The following is a 23,283-nucleotide window of genomic DNA, read 5'->3' on the forward strand; positions in this document are numbered from 1 at the left end:
TGGACCAGGATGGTCGACGTCCCACATGTTGGCGAACGGAAGTATTCTTTCCGATATCGAGGAGCAAGGAAACCGCGTGGTATAGTATCACTGCTGATTGGTTCGCAAAAAAATAGTATCACTGTCGATTTATAATTATTTTTTATTTTTGATGAATGCTAGCGTTTCAACTCTTACGACGAAGGGTGCCAAACACGGCACGTGCTGGATGTCCCACACGTCAGCGAAAGGAGTGGGACATGAATAGCGTGGTAGAGCCCAGTGTAAAAAAACAACGTGGTAGAGCGTCTCCACTTCTTCCACTTCTGGGTCGGAGACCACACGTAGTAGTACTTAGTGGTATGAACGATACAAAGTGCGACCTGGAGAGAACGACACGTCTAGTTGGAAGGTCTCGGGGCATACACGTAAACAAATATAAAAGTTAATATGTGCCTCCAACTAATATAGTAGTAGTAGAGTACTTAGGCACGCACTCCATAACATCATCGTGCATTGCACGTACAACACTTAGTGGTAGTATGTAGTAAGAGACAAATGCCGCCCAAGAGTTCCCTTCTCGACCTACTTTTGGGTGTTTGGTAGAGTGTATGGAGGGTGCATGAGTCCACACTAGTTTAGCACAAATACACTAGAAGCATGCATGAAGAGAGCATGCATGAAGAGGGGTGTTGAGTTGAGCATGCATGAAGAGGGAACAACTATGCTGAGATGAGAAAGCAACCAAACACACCCTATATGCCACACATGTTCATACCATTTGTGTCTTTCTACTTCACTTACTGCGCTACATTACTCAGGTTCGTACGTCCACTCCTGGGTACATGTCCGTCTCGTAGTTCCAGTCCCACGTGTTCTTTATATAGATGGAACGATCCTTGCATAACATGTGCACCTTGATGCTAGATGTCTCGCGTGTTGGCAAAAGGATGAACAAAGCTCACGTAAAAAATAGAGTGGAAGAACATAGATTCCGGACGACCGAGAAGGAGCAAGGAACCTCGTGGTGGAGCGTCTGCACTCATAATATTTAATATTATTCAACGATATAAAATTAACCAATCATCTCCACAGTGGACTGGAAGAGTACGAAACACGGCAGCCCAGTGTAGTTACATCATACTAGTACATGGCTAACCCATGCTATCACCATATTTCTTGGCTTCCGTGCGACACCTATCTCTAGTAATCCTGCAGCCCGTATCGCTTCTCCCTCCTCGTCTCTATCAAAGTGCGTCCGCCTGGCGTTTCTGCCATCTATTGAGGTCAGTTAACTATCACATGTTAGCGACATGCCAAGAGCATTCTAAAAAAATTCCTTTCACGTTCCGTTTTCAAAAGGAAAAAAATCCTTTCACGTACAAATTTGCATGTATGCTTTGAGCAACTTGCATGTCCTATACTGCTCCTGTTTGATACTCTAACTTAGCTAGAGGTTAGACTAACTCATGACTAACCCTGAACTAACCGTATCCAAAGAGGTGTTTGGGTGATAGGGTTAGATTGACAATAAATGCACTTCATGGAGAGAGAAAAGTGATTTTTCAGTGGTCCCAATGAGAACTATCTCCAGTTAGCACCTCTTGGGTGGGATAGTTTTTTTTGTGGGTTCGGTGCAACTTGCTCCAATTTAAACCCTCATGCTTGGATACTTTAGGGCTATTTGAGCCCCAACTAGCTCAAACTAACTCTAACCCATGGATCAAAATAGGGCCTATGGCCAGTCTCGACGTGAAGCAGTCGCGTGCACCAGGAAGCGGCGCTCTCTCGGCCGTCGCGCCACTTCAAAGCCGGCGCTAGTGAGAGGTCGCCTCCGCTCTGGCCGGGCATTAATGCGGCACTGACGCTCCAGGGCGACGCTGACCATTTCACGCGGGAAGCGCGCGCTGGCAAGGGAGTATAGGTTTTGAACCGTTTCAGGTGTAGTACTAGTAGTTTGCAAAACTACTCAATTATTGCACTCAGTTTCCTAAGAAATTGTGGTAAAAAACATTACTCCACAGCCCGCTTCCCTTCTCCTTCCTCTTCCACCGCCCGCGCACATCCACGGGAAGCGACCGGTCAACCCTCATATAGGAGTGCTAGCACAAAAAGATGCATGCATGACCACTAAAATTTCCATATTAAAGCGCTGCTCCGGCGGGAGTATGGCGTATGTTGTTACCTTCAGCCGGCCCGTGGCTACCGGGCGACGGTGACCAGAGAAGAGGCGGCGGGAGGGGAATGAATGTAGCTACTGTTTGGGTTCGCCTTCCGGCTTAAATAAATGCGCAGCATCACGTGTACCTGCGGGTGCACAAATTGTAACATACATGTCTGCTTAAGTGGGCGTCACGTAACTGGTGTGTGTGTGTGAGAGATTCTGAGAGACAGAGTGTGTGTGTGCGACTCTACTCTTCAGACATGTACTCAACCTTTTGCATCGGGATATAAGTATAATGGTATTTACTTTAGCTAGTGATTTACGTGGCCATGTTAACAGGGTTGTGCCAAAAAAATGTCACTTCCTGCTCATGATTTGCGTTATATAATTACAAGCAAGATTCTCGTGCATTGCAGGGAACACCAATATGCATTTTTTTACAAAACACTTGTTGTGATTGACCCATGCAGGAGTAATCCCATGTGTAAAAACTAATAATATCTCGAGAATTTTATCGGAAAACTGGTATCTCGAGAATGTCATCGAAAAAAATGAAAGATGAGAGATAAGGCGAGGAGGAGTGGAGCGTAGTGGTGACTGGTGGTCGGAATGGGCGGAGGCATGGGGATGGACGGCGCCGGCAGGCGGCAGCGGCCACCATGCATGCTAGATTGTTCTAGAGACTTATTCATTTTTTAATTGTTGAGCAATGAGGTTGCGGGAGATAATGATGTGGAGAGAGGTGCAGGTATCTTTTGTAAAATTATCATAGTTTGCTTTCTATCCTCAGATATAGATCATATAGTCTGTATTACAAGATGGCAGGCACACCATCACCGCCAACTCGTTTTTTTATAAGGGTACAGATGATAAGTTTGCTGACTACTAAAGTAAAGTGGAATTTGTCCATGTTATGCAAGTAAATAAAGGTGATTGTTTATCATGCGGGTAAGGTTGGATGAAGGGTGGTAGGAACAAATGCTCCGCCTAGAGCATGTGTGTGTGAGATGGAGTCTTAGTGTGTGTGTGTGTGTGCGTGCGTGTGTGTGTGTGTGAGAGAGAGATGGAGTCTTAGTTTGTGTGTGTGTGAGAGAGAGAGAGAGATGGAGTCTTAGTGTGTGTGTGGGGGGGTGCGTGCATGCATGTGTGTGTGTGTTTGTGTGTGTGTGTGAGAGAGAGAGATGGAGTCTTAGTGTGTGTGGGGGGAGGGTGCGTGCGTGCGTGTGTGTGTGCGTGTCGCGGGTCCTTTGTGGCGGATGTAATTTAAGTGTGCATGGCTTCATCATCGAGAGGTGATGTGTATGGCAGAGGCCACCAACGATGGGGTGCGAGAGAGAAAATGCCCGTAGAGAGGGAAGAGAAGGTGTGTGCGCGTGAGAGGAGTCGACATCGAGAGAACGTGTTTGTTCGAGAGACACCGAGGAAGACTACTATATATCGATGGTGCATGTAGGCGGGAATTAAACAAATGAATGGTCTTATTGGTTTCGGGGATATAGGGGGAGAGTGAGAGGCGGGGGGTAGCTAGAAGGAGATTGTTAAGTGTGAGTGTGTGTTTTACCCATCCAGGCGGAAGTTATGTGCACAAAAGAGGAGAACAATTCGATGTGGCATTAGGATTGAGGGTAATTAACTACGTATGGAGACATAGAGACCTTGAACATGCATGTATGAGAGGTATACATGTATACGTGGGATGTATGTGTGCGCGCGCGCATGATTGAGATAAAAGAAAGAAGACATAAGTCATAAGATCAACGACATGGGAGAGACGGATTGGTATGACAATATGCATGCATGTGAGAATGCAGGGAAGAAGGCCCGACAATTGAGCATGTGTTTTTGTCTTTAAGAGATAGTGGCGTGGGCTGGAGCATGCATCTATGGCGAGCAGAGAGAGTGAGGCGCAACGATTGTGCAAAAGAGACCAACCTATAAATGCATATGTATGGAGAGACATATATAGTGTGGGTGATAGGAAGCAAGACTCCGTGCGAGAAAGAAATGTTGACGGAGAAACTACAGATAGATACAGAGATGGAGATTCTAGCTAGAGGGACATCCGCTAGTTTGGGTGTTGGAGATGACCGTCAGGTTGTTCAAAGGGTGAAGTTATATATGTGTGTGAGAGGGCACTTGACTGCATGTAGAGAGAAACATATGTAGTGTGCGTGATAGGAATCAAGAGTGAGGGCGAGAAAGAAGGTTGATGGAGAAACAGATAAATAGAAAGATAAAGATGCTACCTAGTGTGCGTTAGAGATAGGAGTCGAGTGGATCAGAAGGCTGGGTTATGTGTGTGGGTGTGAGAGAGATAGAGAGAGGGTGCATGTGAGTCACATACAAACAGATATCAGAGAGAAATGAGATCCAGAGAGACGGAGTATTGTGTCTGCGAGAGAGAAAGATATTTCACAACGAGAGTGATAGCTAGAGAGACATATGAGGGAACGCAAGATATCTCTAGGGAGAGAGGGTGTGTGTGAGCGACATAAAAGAGAACAATGGAGAAATATAAGACCCTGGGAGACAGAGTTTGTGTTTGTGTGTGAGAAAGAGATATTGAAGAGGAAGAGTCGTAGGTTCTCATATCTAAGGAGCGAAAGACATCTCTGTATGAGGGGTGTGCGAGTGGCACACATGGGAATAGTAGAGAGAAATGAGACCCTGGGAGACAAAGTTTTGTGTTTGTGTGAGAGAAAGAGATTCCACATGGAGAATCATAGTTAGAGACACATAGCAGGGAGCGAGATATACTTAGAGAGAGATAGAGTGATGAAGGTCGAGGGAGAGAGTATCGTCAGTGTGTTACGAAGATAAAAGATCATTGTTGACATACAGGTAGCACGAGAGATACCTGAGAGACGATGAACGCGTATAGGTCCAGAGAGATAGTCCTATATAAGCATGAGTGATAGCTATATGAGACGAATATCTAGATTAAAGGGGATTCAAATATTTAAACTGGAGATCACAACATCGATAATATCATAACGCAAATTGGTGTATCAAACATGCATATTCATTTGAATTTGGGCACACGTGTAATGTTATATAGTTTATCAATATTGGTGATCCATAGATTCTTCAATTACAAACAATGCATGGTTTATATGCAATTAATGTCTAAACGGGATTACAGTATATGTTGCATGTGTGAAACACATTATACATGTTTGAGAAGTAAAAAACACCCGCATGAAACACACATTAATTGGAGACAGTTAGCGAGGAATGCATACATTGGATTTCAACATAAAGTGGTTTCAAATATTTTGAAAATCCAAATTGATGGATACAACCTTATGAATCCGAGATCATGCCATTTGTAAACCATATTTATGTATAAATGGTGTTGTGCTTTTGAAAGTATATATAAAAAATGATGTCTATAGAATGTAATTCCAATTAAAAATGGATCCCGCCAAAAAAATAGAATACAAACAGGATTCGGATTGAGTTGGCACGGTAAACGTGCACTCTGCAAAATTTGAACGAAGCGGGGAAAGTCACAGTAACCGCCCGAAACCAAAATCTGCGAGATGGAAATCAATACTGCCTATGCCTGCCACGCAAAGCCTATCTGCTGGATTTCTATAGGTTTCGATAGGGGTAGGTTTGTAATTTCACCCAAACGTGACGTAACCGCCTCTCACCCGGATTCGTACACGGTGGGCGCCAAAACACAGTGTGTCCTCGGCCGAAATCGACTCGCTCCCCGATTCATATTCATACACGGTGGGCGCCAAAAACAAACTCTTGTCGGCAAATATTCGGTGTATGCGAGATTACCGTCCTATCCCCAACCGACTAATGTTGTTGTGATGTAGTAGAAATTTGAAACGGGGGCTAAGTTTGTAAATTTCCTCACATTTGAGACAAGCGCGCCCTGAATACATGGTTCCCCCCTTCCTCTCTACCTCCCTTTTCCCCATTCGTACTCCGTGGGCGCCAAAACACCCTCTCCACCCCACCCTCCTCCGTCCGCCGCCATCCGCCACCCCATCCACCGCCATCCTCCTCCACCATGCCGGAGCTGATACCCCGATGCCGCCGTCCATTACAAGAGCTCGACCTCTCTCATCCACGGCTTCGGACCGGGATCCTTGCATCCCGTCCTCTCGCTTCATCCCCGCCGTCGTCCACCTTACCGGCGCCGCTCCTATGACCGTCTCGTCCACCCTGCCCCGCCGCCATTGTCTACCCTCCTAGATCTGCTTCCACGCCGCCGACAGCCATCGCTACCGCAACACCATCAAATTCTCAGCAGATGCGTACACGGCGCCGCACCAGAGGCGGTACTCTTCCGTATCTGCTCAACTTATTTATCACAGCAAGAAAATAGATCGCCACTGCTTTACTCTAATTTCTTCTCTTGGTTGCAAAGTTGCCTTTGTCCGGTTTGCACCTTCAGATCCGCCATGGCACGCTCAACACTATACTCCCAATGCTTATGGTTTTCCCCTTTTATATTCCACACTAGTTAAATCACAGTAGACTAAATTTCAAAATTGGGTCAGTCGATTTTTCAGAGCTCGCCGGAGTTCGCAGGTGCGATCGAAGGGGCTCGGGTGGTTGTGGGGCCTCGCCGAACGAAGAAAACTCGATGCAGGTGGGGGTTGGGGCGGGGGTGGGGGTGGGGGTGGCGGAGGAACACAGGCGGTGGGGGCCGGTGGTCCGGCCGGCGGCCCGTGTGGTGTTCTGTATGGGAAGAATCAGAGACGAGGAAGAAGAAGGGTTAGGAGACGTAGGATCTTCATCCAACCGCCTGAAATGGTCGAGAGACAGCTGGGAGTTGCATTCTTAATGCACTTTGGTTCATCATGTGTGGGCACTGCACAACCAACATTTTATTATCCAAAATCTGCTTGCTCTTCTTTACCATGTTCCTCTTCCGTTCTTCTTTAATATGTACTCTCTACGTTCCTAAATACAAGTCTTTGTATAGATTCCACCATGGACTACATATGGAAAAAAATGAGTGAATCTATACTCTAAAATGTATCTGGATACATCTGTATGTGATCCATAGTGGAAATCTCTACCAAGACTTATATTTTGGAACGGAGGGAGTATGATAGTAGTATAGTATGTTCCTTGTACTGAAGATGAGCAGGGACATTTGCAGTGTAGAGGTCTATACGATCGGTTGTGATGGACACTTTGAGCCCCTTTGATTCGTAGGATCTTGTAAACATAGGAATAGGATTTGTAGTGGCCTGCCCACTTGAATCCTATAAGAATAGCAAGGAAATGCGGGGAGCTGTGTCGCCTTTGAGAGTTACATTGATATTAACAGTACCGCACCTTCACTTGAAGAGAGCTGGTATCCGAAGCCTTTCTAGCCGTACCAGCAATACTAGCACATATATTCCACCAAGTTCCACTTTGCTGATTTTACTCTGATGCTTAAGGTTTTCCCGTTATATCTACACTATGATCTGTGTAGCTGCTTTGTGTCGCACTAGTAGCAGTCCACTCTTGAAGCTAAACACTGCAATGACTTACAAAATTGGCACCAAGGCATTGAGTGCCATTCTGGATGCAATGAAACTCATACGCTCCCCACCTGTTGATTCTTGTTCAGAATATGATCCTAATGACTATTCTAACCTCGAGGAGTCAAAGGCAGATGGCCTGTCCTGTTCACCCATCAAGGTGCCTGTTCTAATTTGGCAATGTTTTATTGATTGCGGGTATCTTGCATATGTTGTCTTGCATTTCTTCTACTTTGTTGCACCGCCATCTGCTTAGTTTACTCATCATATATGTCGAGATGCCATGCCCATCCATTATCAATACATATTCCATCTGTCATCATACCATGTTTTTCCACTCAAATGCTGTTCTTGTGCATCAGACATCAAAAAGGAAGAGGGTGATTGCCGAACCTGAAGGAGCATGAGCGAAGTCCTTGAAAAACGTGGTGGTGCCAGAGAAATCAGACAACACCCCACTTATATTGGCTGTACAACCAGTGACACAAAACGTAGGACCGACTCCTGCAGACTGTACCCATACTTGACTGGCCACACCACTAGCCCCACGACACAGGACCTGCACTCTAGCAAAATGTATACCGATTTCATTTGCCATAGCACCAGCTGTACCATAGAAAAATCCCACTCCAGCAAAAATTACAACAAGTCCATCGGCCGAAGACCTATCCCAACTACAGCGACGACCAATTCCTACAGATTGGAACCCCATTCCATTTATTCCCAGTTTAAAAGACAATGCTTTCAATGTTGTTAGGGACTACGTGCATATATTCCCATCATGGGAAGATTATTGTGAAGACAAACACCATTTTCGCATCTTCCTGTCCAACTTATGTGTAAGTGCTATTATTCATGGTTATTATTTTCCTATTTTCTGTTGATTGAACACATCAATGATTTACATTACATTGTTGTAACTAGGCGAGGGTCAATCTGGATAGTCATGACGAGCAAAGCTTGCTTGTGATTTTCAAGGAAGCATTGCAGCAGTATCGGTGTTACCTGAGGAAATCACACTTTGATGGCAAGTCTATAAACGAATTTCCGGTGAAGTCTCCTGTGCTAAATTTAGAAGACATTAAATGGAAAAACCTTGTTATGCATTGGTCTCGTTCCCAGGATGAGGTACTGTCTATGAAATCACATGACAATTTGAACTTCTACTTTTCCGCATGTGCCTTACGGATCTTTTTTGCAGAAAAACTGCTCGAAGAAGAATCCCGGTTTGACAAGAACGACATGATATCGCAAATATGCTGCCCGCTGCTTTGCTCCTGTTAGTACATGTTGTCCTGTATCACCGTACTTGCATACATACCTGGTTCATTATGTGACAGCAGTATGCATGATAGCTTGCTTATCAATTGTTCTCTCCAAATTATCTGATCTGTATGAATGGTTACATTAGTGTAGAATATATCCAATGCCAATGTTTTTTTAGCTCTGCATTGTTCTTCTAAGTACATGCTGTCCTTTATTAGTGTACTTATAATGACAGGTAGTTGTTCATGTACCATCACTCTGCAGCTTATTTTCCTTTGCCCTCCATTTTCTACACATCAGATCTATATTTAGTCTTACCATAAGGTTGGTACTGAAGAAGTTTAGCTGTGCATTGCTCTTGGCTGTACCTTTTGCTTGTATCGCTGCACTTACATTTATAGATACTTGGTTATGTAGCACCACTCTTCATCTTATCTTAAATATTCTCCATTTTTTCGTATATTATCACATCTATATTTACTCTTAACAAAACGTAGAATAAAGGCAATGCTTTTGAAGAAGATTCTGTCGTAAACTTCTTGAATTGCCCCCCCCATAAGCATGGACAAGGCCTTTATAGAGTCTGTCTTCACCAATAATGTAAGTTTGTCCATCTCAAGCCTTCAAACTTTGTTGTATATATTTGGTTAGGCATGACTGCAACAACTGTTTATTTTTGGTGTTTGCATCAAATTGCTTGTTTAAAGTTTATTATGTAGTTCATAAACAAAAGTTTGTCCTTTCTCAATTTAAGTTTTCAGTTGTACAACCAAGTTCCTTCTTCATACCATGTAAATTAAACTATACAGAGCAAGTGATCTTCTTTTGCACTGCATGTATGCTTCTGTTCTTCATCCGTAATCCAGTGGTGTGGTGAACCTACCCACTACAGCACAATGTCATATTCTGCAATGTCTTAACTATAAACAATGTCATATCATTCTATTATTATTTAAACCGTCTCTTTATTTGCCAATCTGAAATGGTATAAATTGACAGCACACTAACCATTGATACTTATGAGTTCTTGATATGTAATCCAGTGGTGTCGTGAAGCTGCCAACTCCTTCACAATGTCATTTCCTGCCATGTCTTGACCTGAACAATACCATATTGTGTTAATGCAATTTTAAACTATGTCACTTTATTCGTCAGTAAGAAATGTGATGAATTGTCAGCACTGATACTTTTATGTGCAAAACATGTCATCTGTCTGCTTGTTTATCTTTTAGAGTGAGGAAGATATAAGTGTTGAACAAGCGCAGTCTCGTCATCTTGCTCAGCCGCTTGCGCCGCAGCTCCCCAGCAGGGCTAACCTTTCTTGAACTCTATTGAAGTGTTGTCGGTTTTGTATATTATTTTGTCGGCGTGTTTATTTGCACTGGTGGTGATCTTTGATGCCCAGTGTATGTAATTTGATGCCTGCTTGTGCTTTATTATCATAGTGGCGAACTTTGATGCCCAGTGGATGTAATATGCCATAATTTCTTTATTGTATAGTCTAGGTTTTGTCTTATTCACGATGCTGCAGTTATTTTACTGTATATATATCCTGTCTTCGTAGCAAACCGGCCAAACCGTAAAATTACGGTACATAATCGGGCCGTCATGCAATCACGATGTAGGTTGGGCCTGAAACGTGACGAACAGCTCACGGGCCGGCAGTAGCCCAAAATGAACCCCGGCCCATGATTGTGCAAATCGAATCACAGGCTTTTAATAGGCCAAAATTGTCTCGGTCCTTGTTTGGCCCAATCAGATATGGGTTGCGAGCAGGCCGGATGCAAACCGGGCCGTAGTTAGACCCAACTATATGACGGGCTTTTAACAGGCCGAAATTAATATAGGGCCGAAATGTTAAACGGGCCCTTAACAGGCCAAAACTAATATCAGGCCGAATTACTAAGTGGGCCTTTAGCAAGTGGGCCCAAAAGCATAGTGTCCACGTGACGGGCCGAATCTGATATGGGCCATAATTGAGCCCAAAGCCTCTTAAAGGGTCGGACCTGATTTGGGCCGTAATTTGGCCCAGAATGTGGTAGGCTTTTAACGGGCCGTATCTCATACGGGCCACTATTAGGCCCAGAGCGTGGCAGGCCATTAATCGACCGGATCAAATATGGGTTGGCATTTGGCCCAAAACATGGCAGCCAGTTAATGGGCCGGCCTACTAGGGTCCTCAAAATCTTGTGGGCCTACAGCTGGGCCGACCCATTAATGTCGGCGAAATCTCATGGGCCTTTAGCTGGGTCGGCCCATTATGATCCACAATAATCTTGTGGGCCTTTACCTGGGCCGGCCCATTATGGCACACAAAAATCTTGTGGGCCTTTACCTGGGCCGGCCCATTATGGCCTGCAAAATCTTGTGGGCCTTTAGCTGGGCCAGCCCATTATGGTCCGCAAAATCTCGTGGGCCTTTAGCTGAGCCGGCCCATTATGGTCCGCAAAATCTTGTGGGCCTTCAGTTGGGCCGGCCCATTTAAACTTGATGGGCCGGTCCACGTGTCAACATATCATAGGTGCGTCTTGCCCATTGGATGAGTGACACCTGTGCCAACGCGGACCTGACACGTGTCTCCTCCAGCCAATGATGATTTTACACATGGAAAATCCCCATTAGCCGGGGCTGTTAACGGGTTATCGGATCCAAAACCCGACCCAATAGCTTAATGGCGTTCCGTTACGGTGGATGCCACGTGTCGGTCACCCTTGACGAAAGCACTTCTGTGACGCGCAATTTATCGTCATGGAAGTGGACACTTCCGTGATGATAATTTTGGTAATGTCATGGAACACTTCTACGACAGCACAGGTATGACTATCTTGATTCTGTCATAAAATCGTCATGGATGTACATGCATGACAAAAAACACGACCTACTGTGACAAACACGTATCATCACGGAAGTGTATTTTTTTGTAGTGCGGGGTCTATCCCCCCATCCTCGGATGGCGCAATTTGCTCCGGATTTAGGGCCGGAGTAGTTGCAGATGTGATCTCTCGAACACTGTCCGACGGCAGAGTTACGTCATGCTCGTCGTGATTGTGCGGCGCACCTGACATGGGCTCGAATCCATCGAAGATCAAGTCTCCGCGCATGCCGGCAGTGTAGTTTAAGTTTCCGAACCTGACCTGATGGCCAGGGGCGTAGCTCTCGATCTGCTCCAGATGTCCAAGCGAGTTGGCCCGTAGTGCGAAGCCGTCGAATACGAAGATCTACCCGGGGAGGAAAACCTCACCCTGGACCGCATCGTTACCGATGATCAAAGGAGCCATCAAGCCTTATGGTGACGACACAGTGGAACTCTCAATGAAAGCACCAATGTCGGTGTCAAAACCGGCGGATCTCGGGTAGGGGGTCCCGAACTGTGCGCCTAAGGCGGATGGTAACAGGAGGCAGGGGACACGATGTTTACCCAGATTCGGGCCCTCTTGATGGAGGTAATACCCTACGTCCTGCTTGATTGATATTGATGATATGAGTATTACAAGAGTTGATCTACCACGAGATCGTAGAGGCTAAACCCTAGAAGCTATCCTATGGTATGATTGTTGTTGTCCTACGGACTAAACCCTCCGGTTCATATAGACATCGGAGGGGGCTAGGGTTACACAGAGTCGGTTAGAAGGGAGGAGATCTACATATCCGTATTGCAAAGTTTTCCTTCCACGCCAAGAAGAGTCCCATCCGAACACGGGACAAACTCTTCAATCTTGTATCTTCATAGTCCAACAGTCCGGCCAAAGGATATAGTCCGACTGTCCGGAGAACCCCTAATCCCGGACTCCCTCACCATGCAAGGTACAAATATAAACAAAAATAATAGATGTCATATGACTCATGCAATACCATAATTGTCCCACAAACCCTTTCCTTGGTTACGCTGCGCGCGGGCATTATCTTAGTGCTACGCAGTGTTAGTAGTGATACAAGTAAAGTAGAACTTAATAAAAATAAGTTTACTTCACATCCACATATGCATAAAAATTCATGCAGAATACATGATAAGGCACATTCCATGTAGCCCACATAGGCTTTAAACAACCAAAAAATATCATAAGCAAACTCCATTTGGGTCAGGCTATACATAGGTGTCATAGTATTGCACGTTGTAGTTAGTTGTGATACTGTGTGGACTCAGAGTCAACAAAATATGGCACATATCACATGCACTATAAAAAGCATCAAGATTGTGTCAGAAAGCTTCAGTCTGTTATGCTACACGAAGGCACCACATCAGTGCTACATGATGGTAGTAGTAATGTGATGATGCAAAACTTACTAAAATTAGCATGTCACATACATTCATGGTACCAAAACCAAATATATCACACAAAATTCCTAGAGGAAAATACATACACATATCCTACGTGCCAAACATAGGATAAAACTATGCCTAGCCAAAATCAATCTCAATTCTACATGCAAATGAGGTTGAACACGAACAAATTGTCGCATGTGCAAGGAAAATATATTACCAAACATCAAACATGAAATCATGGAGAAGTACTTGCATGAAACCAAACTTCAAGTACCCAAGCAGGAGTGCATCAACGGCCGCGAGGAGGATTTTTCTTGTAGAATATTGTAATAGGAATGTGTTGCAATCTTATGTAATAGATATGTTGGAATTCTTAATCAAGGGTTTTCTTAACAAAAATTTTATGTAAATGTAAGAGTTATGGAAATAAAATACCTGCAATGTTTGATCTTCATTTTATTTTATGCGTGTATGCACTTAAAATTATTCGTTCTGTATCAATGATGTGGACGCGTGTCTCACGCCCGCCATTTTCTCCTCATCAGATTCTGGCACGCCCGGTGGCACCTATTTCTCCCCTCATATCTTCGAATTCCAACATAGGATTGCAACACATGAATTTCCATAGTACATCAAACATAAAATATTATGTACGCATACATGGAAAAAAGATGAAAAAGACTAGTATATGGTTTTCTTTAGTTTGAAGGTATGGAAGGTCAGGTGCCGCAGTCAGTGAGACTCCGCATTGGAGACATTTGGCTTGATGTGCCAGTTAGTCCATGTGTGACTTCAACAAATCGACATCTGGATATTATGACTGCATCACCAACTGAGCATGACCAAGGAATGGAAGTATTCTCTCCAGTCAAGTTTGGGGGAAGTATGAGGGTAGATAAAGAAAAGGGAAGACAATGGACAAACTCCACTATGAGCAACCTATGAATGGGGGCAATACCATGATTATATTTCCCTCCTTGTTGTTTCTGCATGGAAGGACATCAAAGGTTTAGAATAAAGTTCAAGTTGATGCTTCAGAGCCTATTATTTTGTTGGCCGATAAATCCAGTGGAGACAGTTCTCAAGTTTTTCCTTGAATGTAAGAAAAAGCACCCCAATTCCCATGGCTATGAAACATGTCATGTGAACCCAACATCAACACTGTCAAGTCCCTTGTCGTAATCAACACATGCCGCATATGATTGCTCTCTGACTTTGTTTTGAGTCAATGTGCCATCAACCTCAGCTAAGAAATGTTCGCCATGTCAAACTTCAGAATATTAAGGTCAGCAAAGTCCGTGTCCAATTCCCCAAGAGTGTGGACAACAATCATCCAGACCGCCTTTTTAATATTAGTAAGGGAGGCATTAGAATTCATACTGTGGTGACTAGAAACCCTTCAACAGTTGTTGCCTTCATCAGGTTCATCTGGAAAAAGTATCTTAATCACACCAAGTGGCGTGTTATTGGCTTTGACTGTGAATACACTAGATATGTCCACAACAAAGAGCGTAAGAAGCTTCCACTTAAGCAACAAGTTGCTCTCTCTAATCAAGAGCCACAACGCGCTGCTGTCTTGCAGCTTTGTGTGGGCAAGCATTGCCTAATTTACCAGCTATACCAGGCTGAGGCTAGGAGTTTACCCTCCACTTTTCCGCAACTTCCTTGACAATGACACAATTGAATTTGCGGGTGCCTCCATTGGCAATGACATCGCAAAACTCAAGTTCTATAACTTGGGTATCAGAAAACCCGTCGATGTGCAGGGACTGGGTATCAAGGTTCATAATCAAAAAGTTGGCAACTTGGCTTCATTGGAGAAGCTAGCAAAGAAGGTTGCAAACATAAGTCTTAACAAGGACAAAAGCATCACTGTCAGTCAGTGGGAGAAGTCCAACCTGGACCGTGACCAAATCAAGTATGCACGCTTGGATGCCTATGCAAGCTTCGAGGTTTATAGGCGTCATTCCAACATAACCGGTTATCTTAGAACCCACTGAAATGTTTGTTTCTGGGTGAAATAGGTAACTGGTTATCTTAGAGCATGTTGAAATGTTTCTTCCCAAGTGAAGTATGTAAGAAAAGGTTGTTGAGTCTTGATCAAGGAAAATATGTACACGACCATTGTTTCTTTATATTATGGTTATGCCTATTTTTCTAGGTGCATTTTTGATATGATGATACAGGGAAGCAAATGTTCTTGTATCATCATAATTTTGTTTTCATAGAAGACAAGTGAATCTGATAGAAATGACTTACAGTTTGCATTAATGTTGGCAATACAAATGTTGCAACATTATGTGCACTTAATTTAAAGAAAATTGCCACACACAAAAGAAAAATTACTCCATACCCTCAAGAGTATAAACGGGGGCACACAAAAAAAACCCAACGACCTATGAGTATAAACTGTGATGAAAAAAATCGTCAAGCTACTCCATACCCTCAAGAGTATAAACTGGGGCTGAGAACCCCGTAGCTGATAATTTATCTAGGCTTGAAAAGGTGCCTGATGACCCACTACCTATTGATGATAGTTTTCCTGATGAGCACTTAGCTGCAATAAATGTTGCTCATAATACTCCTTGGTATGCTGACTATGCTAATTACATTGTTGCTAAATATTTACGACCTAGATTTACATACCAACAAAAGAAAAAAATTCTTCTTTGAATTAATACATTACTTTTGGGATGACCCAGATCTTTATAAGGAAGGAGTAGATGGTATTATTAGACATTGTGTACCTGAGCATGAACAGGGACAAATCCTACGGAAATGTCACTCTGAAGCTTATGGAGGGCATCATGTTGGAGATAGAACTGCTCACAAGGTATTGCAATCTGGATTTTATTAGCCTACTCTCTTCAAGGATGCCCGTAAGTTTGTCTTATCTTGTGATGAATGTCAAAGAATAGGTGTTGGGGATATTACTACTGGGCGTAAACCGGCCTATCTGGGCCGGGTTAACTTCATCAGTAGTTAATTATGTTAAAGCCCAAGAAGGCAGATGAGAGCTCAAGGCCCATAGTCGGTTCAAGGCCTGTAGCCGTAAACCGGCGTTGGTATTTAACTTGTATTATAAGTTACGAATAAGTAGAGACCAAACCGGACACATCTATGAGCCGGTATTGGGACTCTGTGAACCGACGGGCGTCACCCGTGTATATAAGGGGACGACCCGACGGCGGTTCAAGGACAACGGACAACAACTCGAGACTTAGGTGAAGCTTGTTTGCTCCCTAGTCATCGAAACCCCATCAATTCCATCACAACTAGATGGAGGCTTTTACCTTCATCGAAGGGGCCGAACTAGTATAAACTCTCTTGCGTCCCTGTGTCCGCTTTAACCCCTTCAAGCTAACCCGTTGCGATGGCTCCACAACTAAGTCCTTTCTCTAGGACATCTGCCGTGACAAAACCACGACAGTTGGCGCCCACCATGGGGCCATCACACGATGGTTTCAAGTTCTTGGAGGGCCGCTTTGAAGGACTCGAGGGCTACGCTGTGGGCCGGATGACTAAGAGTCATCGCGGCAAGCTCTACATTGATGATGCAGGCTAGGGCCCCGAGGCCGGCTCAGTGGAGTACGGGTACCGGGTCCCCTTTGGTGGCATACACGTTTTCATCGGCAAGATCGGTGAACCGGGCCCTGAGCCGGACATCTGCACCGATCTCGTCGAAACGGCTCAGCGTGCGCGGTCCGCCCGGGTTAAACCAGTTGTGAAGCGTGCCTTCGTGGGAGTCATCCATGGAGGAAGTTACGAGGATGGATCGGAATCTCGCGGCGAGACCGTCGTTTATTCCGGTGACGAGTCATCAACCGGAGAAACCGAATCTCTATATCAGCTACAAGATGGCCGGATTGGGGGCTGTTCCGATGGCGACAGTATTCCGGACCCCTCTGATCTACCCAACCTAGTTGGAATATTCATGGCCGGCACACAAGCAGCGCTTCATTCTTCGAACGCTGCGCCAATAACCTCCGGTTCAGTAGCGGCGACAGCTGCCGGGACAGGAAGCTCTGCACGCCCGCCGGCTCAAGTTCTATCAGATCTATTTGATGCATTGGCTGTGCTTATGGCAGAAGCTAATCCGGCGGATCAGGAAGTCCACAACGCGGAGATTGCAAAGGTGAAGGAACAGATCACCCAGGCCAAGGCGGACCTGGCAGCTGAGAATGCCAGGATGACCACAGAGCGGGCCGCTTTAGACGCACAAGCCTACAGGCTCATGTTGGACCAGAACGCGTCGCATGAAGTCATGAAGAGGAAGTACCGATCCCGTTTGCCTTTGGTTTTCGAGGCCAGAGACCTTTTCAACACCCCAGGAGCAGGAACCAGTAATCCACTGGAGGGAAACCAGCCGGAAGCTCCGGGGACCGGTGCGCCGGTTCAGCCCCGTCTGATGAATCTGCCTCGTGAAAACACTGTTATGCCTCAGGCTGTTTCAACACCTCCAGGTCACTACCTCAACCCAATGTTCAATCTCGTTGCCGCTGCTGCACGGCTGGAGGCCATTCCAATTGAAGGTGACTCGTCGCAGGCGGTAGAGACACGACGGGTCAAAGAGCTTCTTAGGACAGCTTTGGTCCAACAGGAAGCATACTCGTACAGCCGCGACCGGATCCACTCGACCCCTCGTCCAAGCCGGAGCTATAGCAGGCGTATGGATGAACCAGCAGTATCAACTAATGAACGACGTGGAGCACCCCGCGGCAACAACCCGACGGGTGGTGCTGATAACACTCAGGAAGTGGTGGACCGGGCCCGAGTGCGCAGGGAGGCCGAGTTAGCCGCACAGTATCAGGCTCGGCAGCTTACGCCGGTTCGTCCAACTATTTCGGTCGAACCCGGTGTTAGTTCTAGCTCTTTGGGGGTGCCTTGCCTTGTCCCCGCTTTATGCAATGTGCGCCTGCCCAAGGATTTCAAGGGCCCGCGCAAGGTACCAAATTACACGGCGGATCCACCCCCAGAGACATGGGTGGAGAGCTATGAGATGGCCGTGGAGATGCTTGACATGGATGATGTGGCATGTACGAAGTACTTCACCATGATGCTTGAAGGAACGGCCCGCACTTGGTTAAAAAGCTTACCGGCCAACTCTATCAGTTCATGGGCCCAATTACGAGCCCGGTTTATCAGTAATTTCAAGGATACATGTAAGCAGCCTATGTCAATAGTGGACTTGGCTGCATGTGTCCAGGAGGAAGAAGAATCGACGACTCATTGGGTGCACCGGGTCTCACAAGTGTTGCATTCATCAGACCGCATCAATGCTGACACCGCAGTCTTAACCCTAGAAGGCAACTGCCAGTTTGGGCCCCTAAAGCTGAAGTTGGGACGGATGAAGCGCCATTGCACTGACATGGGGACCCTCATGGCTGCTTTGGTAAAGTATGCTGATTCTGATAGTACCAAGGATCCCGAATCTGATGATGACAAGGCAGGGAAGGGAAAGAGGAACAGCAACTCCAAAGGTTAGAAGCATCACTTGGCAGGCAATGGTGGCGGACGCAAGCGTAAAGCGGATGGTAACATGGACTTTGTGGCTAATACCAACGGACAGGACAAGGGCCAGCGACGCAAGGGTAAACCACCAAATCGCAGTGGGGCACCCAACCCTAACCCGGACCGCCTAAATTATCTACTGAGCCAGCCCTGTCCAAGACATGGGACGAAGGAGGTGCCAGCAAACCACCTTTGGAAGGATTGCTTCATTATGCAGGAGTTCAAGAATTCTAATGCTTTCCGGTATGATCACGGCTCCGGCGGTGGCTCAGGATCCGGGCCGGGTTACGGTGGAGGAAATTCTGGTTCGGGATTTAATGGTAATCCGGGCGGACATAATAATCAAAATAATCAGAACAACCAGGGTGGTTACAACCAGCAGCAGCAACAGTCAGGTTACCAGAGCAACCCAAAGTAGTTGAATAGTGGGCAGTACCATGTCTTCACCACTAGCTTGGACAAGAGAGACCGGAAGGTTCAGAGGCGGGCAGTCAACTCTGTTGAACCAGCCGTGCCCCGTTATCTACGCTGGTCTGAACAGCCAATCATATGGAGCAGAGAGGATCACCCTCCCTAGGTTGATAATCCGGGTCAGTTGGCTCTGGTGGTGGCGCCTCAGGTGGGAGGTTACAAGTTCACCAAAGTGCTCATGCATGGAGGGAGCAGCATTAATATCTTGTACTATGAGACCTTCCGTCGTATGGGACTAACAGATAAAAATCTCAAACCGTCTAATACGGTGTTCCACGGTGTGGTACCTGGCAAGTCAGCATATCCTGTTGGTAAGATAGCTCTGGAAGTGGCCTTTGGAGATGATCATGATTCCAGGTCGGAAACATTGATGTTTGAAGTGGTGAAAATCCAAAGTCCATATCACGCCCTGTTTGGGCGACCGGCCTACGCCAAGTTTATGGCACGGCCTTGTTATGTGTATTTGCAGCTCAAAATTCCGGGTCACAAGGGGACAATAACGGTTCACGGAAGCCATAAAATCACTTTGGAGTGCGAGGAAGGAGATGCGGCCTACGCAGAGTCGGTTTGTGCCACCGAGGAGCTGAAGTATTATAAGGACAATGTTGATCCGACGGACATGACTCCATTAAAGAAGCCAACTACGGAGCATGATTCGGCCCTGAAGTTCAAATCGGTAGCAGAAACTTAGCTTGTTGACTTCGTACCTGGCGATTCATCCAAGAAGTTCAGCATCAGTGCCAACTTGGATCCGAAATAGGAAAGCGCGCTCATCGAGTTCATCCATGAGAATCGGGACATTTTTGCATGGAAGCCCTCCGACATGCCAGGTGTACCGAGGAAACTCGCTGAGCACACCCTTAATGTGGATCCTAAATACAAACCGGTGAAACAGTTCCTCCGCCGGTTTAACGAAGAAAGACGCAAGGCGATTGGAGAAGAGGTAGCCAGGCTCTTAGCAGCTGGCTTTATTGTTGAAGTTTTTCACCCTGAGTGGCTTGCCAATCCGGTGCTGGTCCTTAAGAAAAATGGCACCTGGCGCATGTGTGTGGATTACACAGATCTTAATAAGGCTTGTCCAGCAGATCCTTTTGCCCTCCCCCGTATTGATCAAATTATTGATGCTACGGCGGGTTGTGAGCGTTTAAGTTTTTTGGATGCATATTCTGGCTATCATCAGATCAAAATGGCAGTTAAGGACCAGGAGAAGAAGGCATTCATAACTCCCTTTGGAGCCTTCTGCTATGTGTCTATGCCCTTTGGGCTCAAGAGTGCCCAGGAAACTTATCAACGGTGTGTACAAAATTGTCTTCACAAGCAGATTGGCTGTAATGTACATGCTTACGTGGATGATGTCGTGGTTAAGTCCAGGGAGAAGGAGACTCTGGTTGACGATTTGAAGGAAACCTTTGATAACCTGAGGACGTACAAGATGATGCTTAATCCGGCCAAGTGTGTCTTTGGTCTACCGGCAGGCAAGTTATTGGGTTTTCTGGTGTCCAACAGGGGAATTGAGGCTAATCTGGAGAAGATCACATCCATTACCTCCCTGGCTAAACCGAAGTGTATCAATGATGTTCAACGGCTAGCAGGACGGATTGCCGCGTTAAGCCGGTTTATCAGCCGCCTTGGTGAGAAGGCAATCCCTTTGTATCAGATTTTGAAGAAGACGGATCAGTTCGTTTGGAGTTCCGCCGCTGATGAAGCATTTGAGGACTTAAAGCGGCAATTGGCCAATCCGCCTGTGCTCGCCGCTCCCATTGACAAGGAGCCGTTACTGCTAAATGTTGCTGCTAATGCTCGTGCGGTCAGCGTGGCTATTGTGGTGGAGCAAAAGGAGGCAGGTAAGGAGCATCCGGTTCAACGTCCGGTTTATTATATCAGCGAGGTACTCATTGAGTCCAAGCAAAGGTATCCGCATTGGCAGAAGCTGGTGTACGGAGTTTTTATGGCAAGCCGGAAGCTTAAGCAATACTTCCAAGGGCACCCAATTACGGTGGTCAGTTCTGCTCCTTTGGGGGATATCATCCAGAATCGGGGCTATAGAGCTTGGGCCGCACGGATTGAAGTATGTGCCTCGGACGGCGGTTAAGTCTCAAGCACTTGTTGATTTCATCAATGATTGGACGGAACTGCAAGCACCTGAAGAAAAGCCGGATCACACATATTGGACCATCGATTTTGACGGATCCAGGCAATTGGAAGGCTCGGGGGCTGGAGTCGTATTAACTTCCCCACGAGGTGATAAGTTTTGTTACGTTCTCTGCTTAATGTTCCCTTGTACTAACAATGCAGCTGAGTATGAAGCCTTGCTCCATGGTCTCCGGATGGCTAAGGAGATGAATCTAAGTCGAGTGAAGTGCTTCGGTGACTCGGACCTAGTGGCTCAACAAGTATCTGGCACTTGGAACTCTAAGGACCCACTCATGGCAGCATATCGTCGTGAGGTGGATATTGTTGCAGGTCACTTTAAAGGCTATCAGGTGGACCACGTGGACCGACGGAAGAATGAAGTGGCGGACGCTTTAAGCCGGCTGGGCTCTTAGCGCAAACCGGTCCCGCCCAATGTTTTTCTGGATGTGCTGCACAACCCGTCGGTCAAGCTCCCTGGTGAAGCGGATTTGGCTATTCCTGATCCGGAGGCTCAATTGGTGGCAGCTCTTCATGTCATTCCGGATTGGACGCTTCCTTACCTGGCGTACATGAACCGAGGTGAGTTACCAGAGGATGAGACTCTGGACCGATAGATAATATGGCGCTCCAAGTCCATGACTATTGTCAATGGCGAGTTGCATCATTGCAGTGTATCAGGGGCGTTTCAACGCTGTGTGTCTCCTGAAGAAGGCTGTGAAATTTTGCGTGAGATCCACGAAGGAGATTGTGGTCACCACGCCGGTTCAAAATCTTTGGTAGCTAAAGCGTTTCTCCATGGCTTCTATTGGTTAACTGCTCATGCTGATGCGGAGGATCTGGTCAGACGATGTGATGGTTGCCAAAAGTTTTCAAGACGTGCTCATGTGCCGGCTCAAGAATTGAGAATGATTCCAATTACTTGGCCGTTTGCGACTTGGGGGCTGGATATGGTTGGGCCTTTCAAAAGGTCCAAAGATAAGAAGACCCACCTCCTGGTGGCGGTTGACAAGTTTACAAAGTGGGTGGAGGCAGAACCTATTAGCAAGTGTGATGCAGCCACGGCGGTTCAATTCATCAAAAAAGTGATTTTCCGGTTTGGCTTTCCACACAGTATCATCACAGATAATGGTACCAATTTGTCCAAGGGTGCCATGAAGGAGTTCTGCGAATGGGAGCACATCCGGCTTAACATTTCATCAGTGGCACACCCACAGTCCAATGGTCAAGCAGAAAGGGCTAATCAAGAGATCTTGAAAGGCATCAAGCCCCGACTTATGGTTCCTTTGCAGAGAACACCAGGTTGTTGGGTAGAAGAGTTACCATCTGTGTTATGGAGCATCAATACTACACCGTTCTTCATGGTTTACGGAGCGGAGGCGGTTCTCCCCAGTGATATCCGTCATGACTCACCTTGTGTGGCGGCTTATGTTGAAGCGGACAATGAGACAGCACGGCAAGACGCTTTGGACTTGTTAGATGAAGAACGTGACATAGCAGCCGCCCGCTCGGCGATTTACCAACAGGATCTTCGTCGTTATCACAGTCGCCGAGTCAGAACCAGAACCTTTCAGGAAGGAGATTTGGTGCTTCGGCTCATCCAAGATCAGACTGATATGCATAAGCTATCCCCACCTTGGGAGGGACCTTTCGTGGTCAGCAAGAATCTGCACAACGGGTCATACTATCTGATCGATATTCGAGAGCATAAAGACTCACGTACATCAGAGGAGGAGACCAACAGGCCGTGGAACATAGCTCATCTTCGGCCTTACTATACCTGAGCCATTGGCTCTACTTATGTACATATTACGACGATGTATATATTATGATTAAATATAATAAACCGGAGCCTCAACTAAAGCGGGGTATCTGTTCTTTTACATCATGTGTGGTTACACGGAGTTGTTCTAAAGCGGCCTCTGGTTTACCCCTTGAGTTAGCTTTTCAAAAGCATCATGTTATATCACTTGGGGGCTTGGTCGTGTCCGAACCAATGC

Source organism: Triticum urartu, chromosome 4A (genome assembly GCF_056163025.1).
Source record: "Triticum urartu cultivar PI428250 chromosome 4A, HENAU_Tu73, whole genome shotgun sequence".
NCBI classification, from domain to species: domain Eukaryota; kingdom Viridiplantae; phylum Streptophyta; class Magnoliopsida; order Poales; family Poaceae; genus Triticum; species Triticum urartu.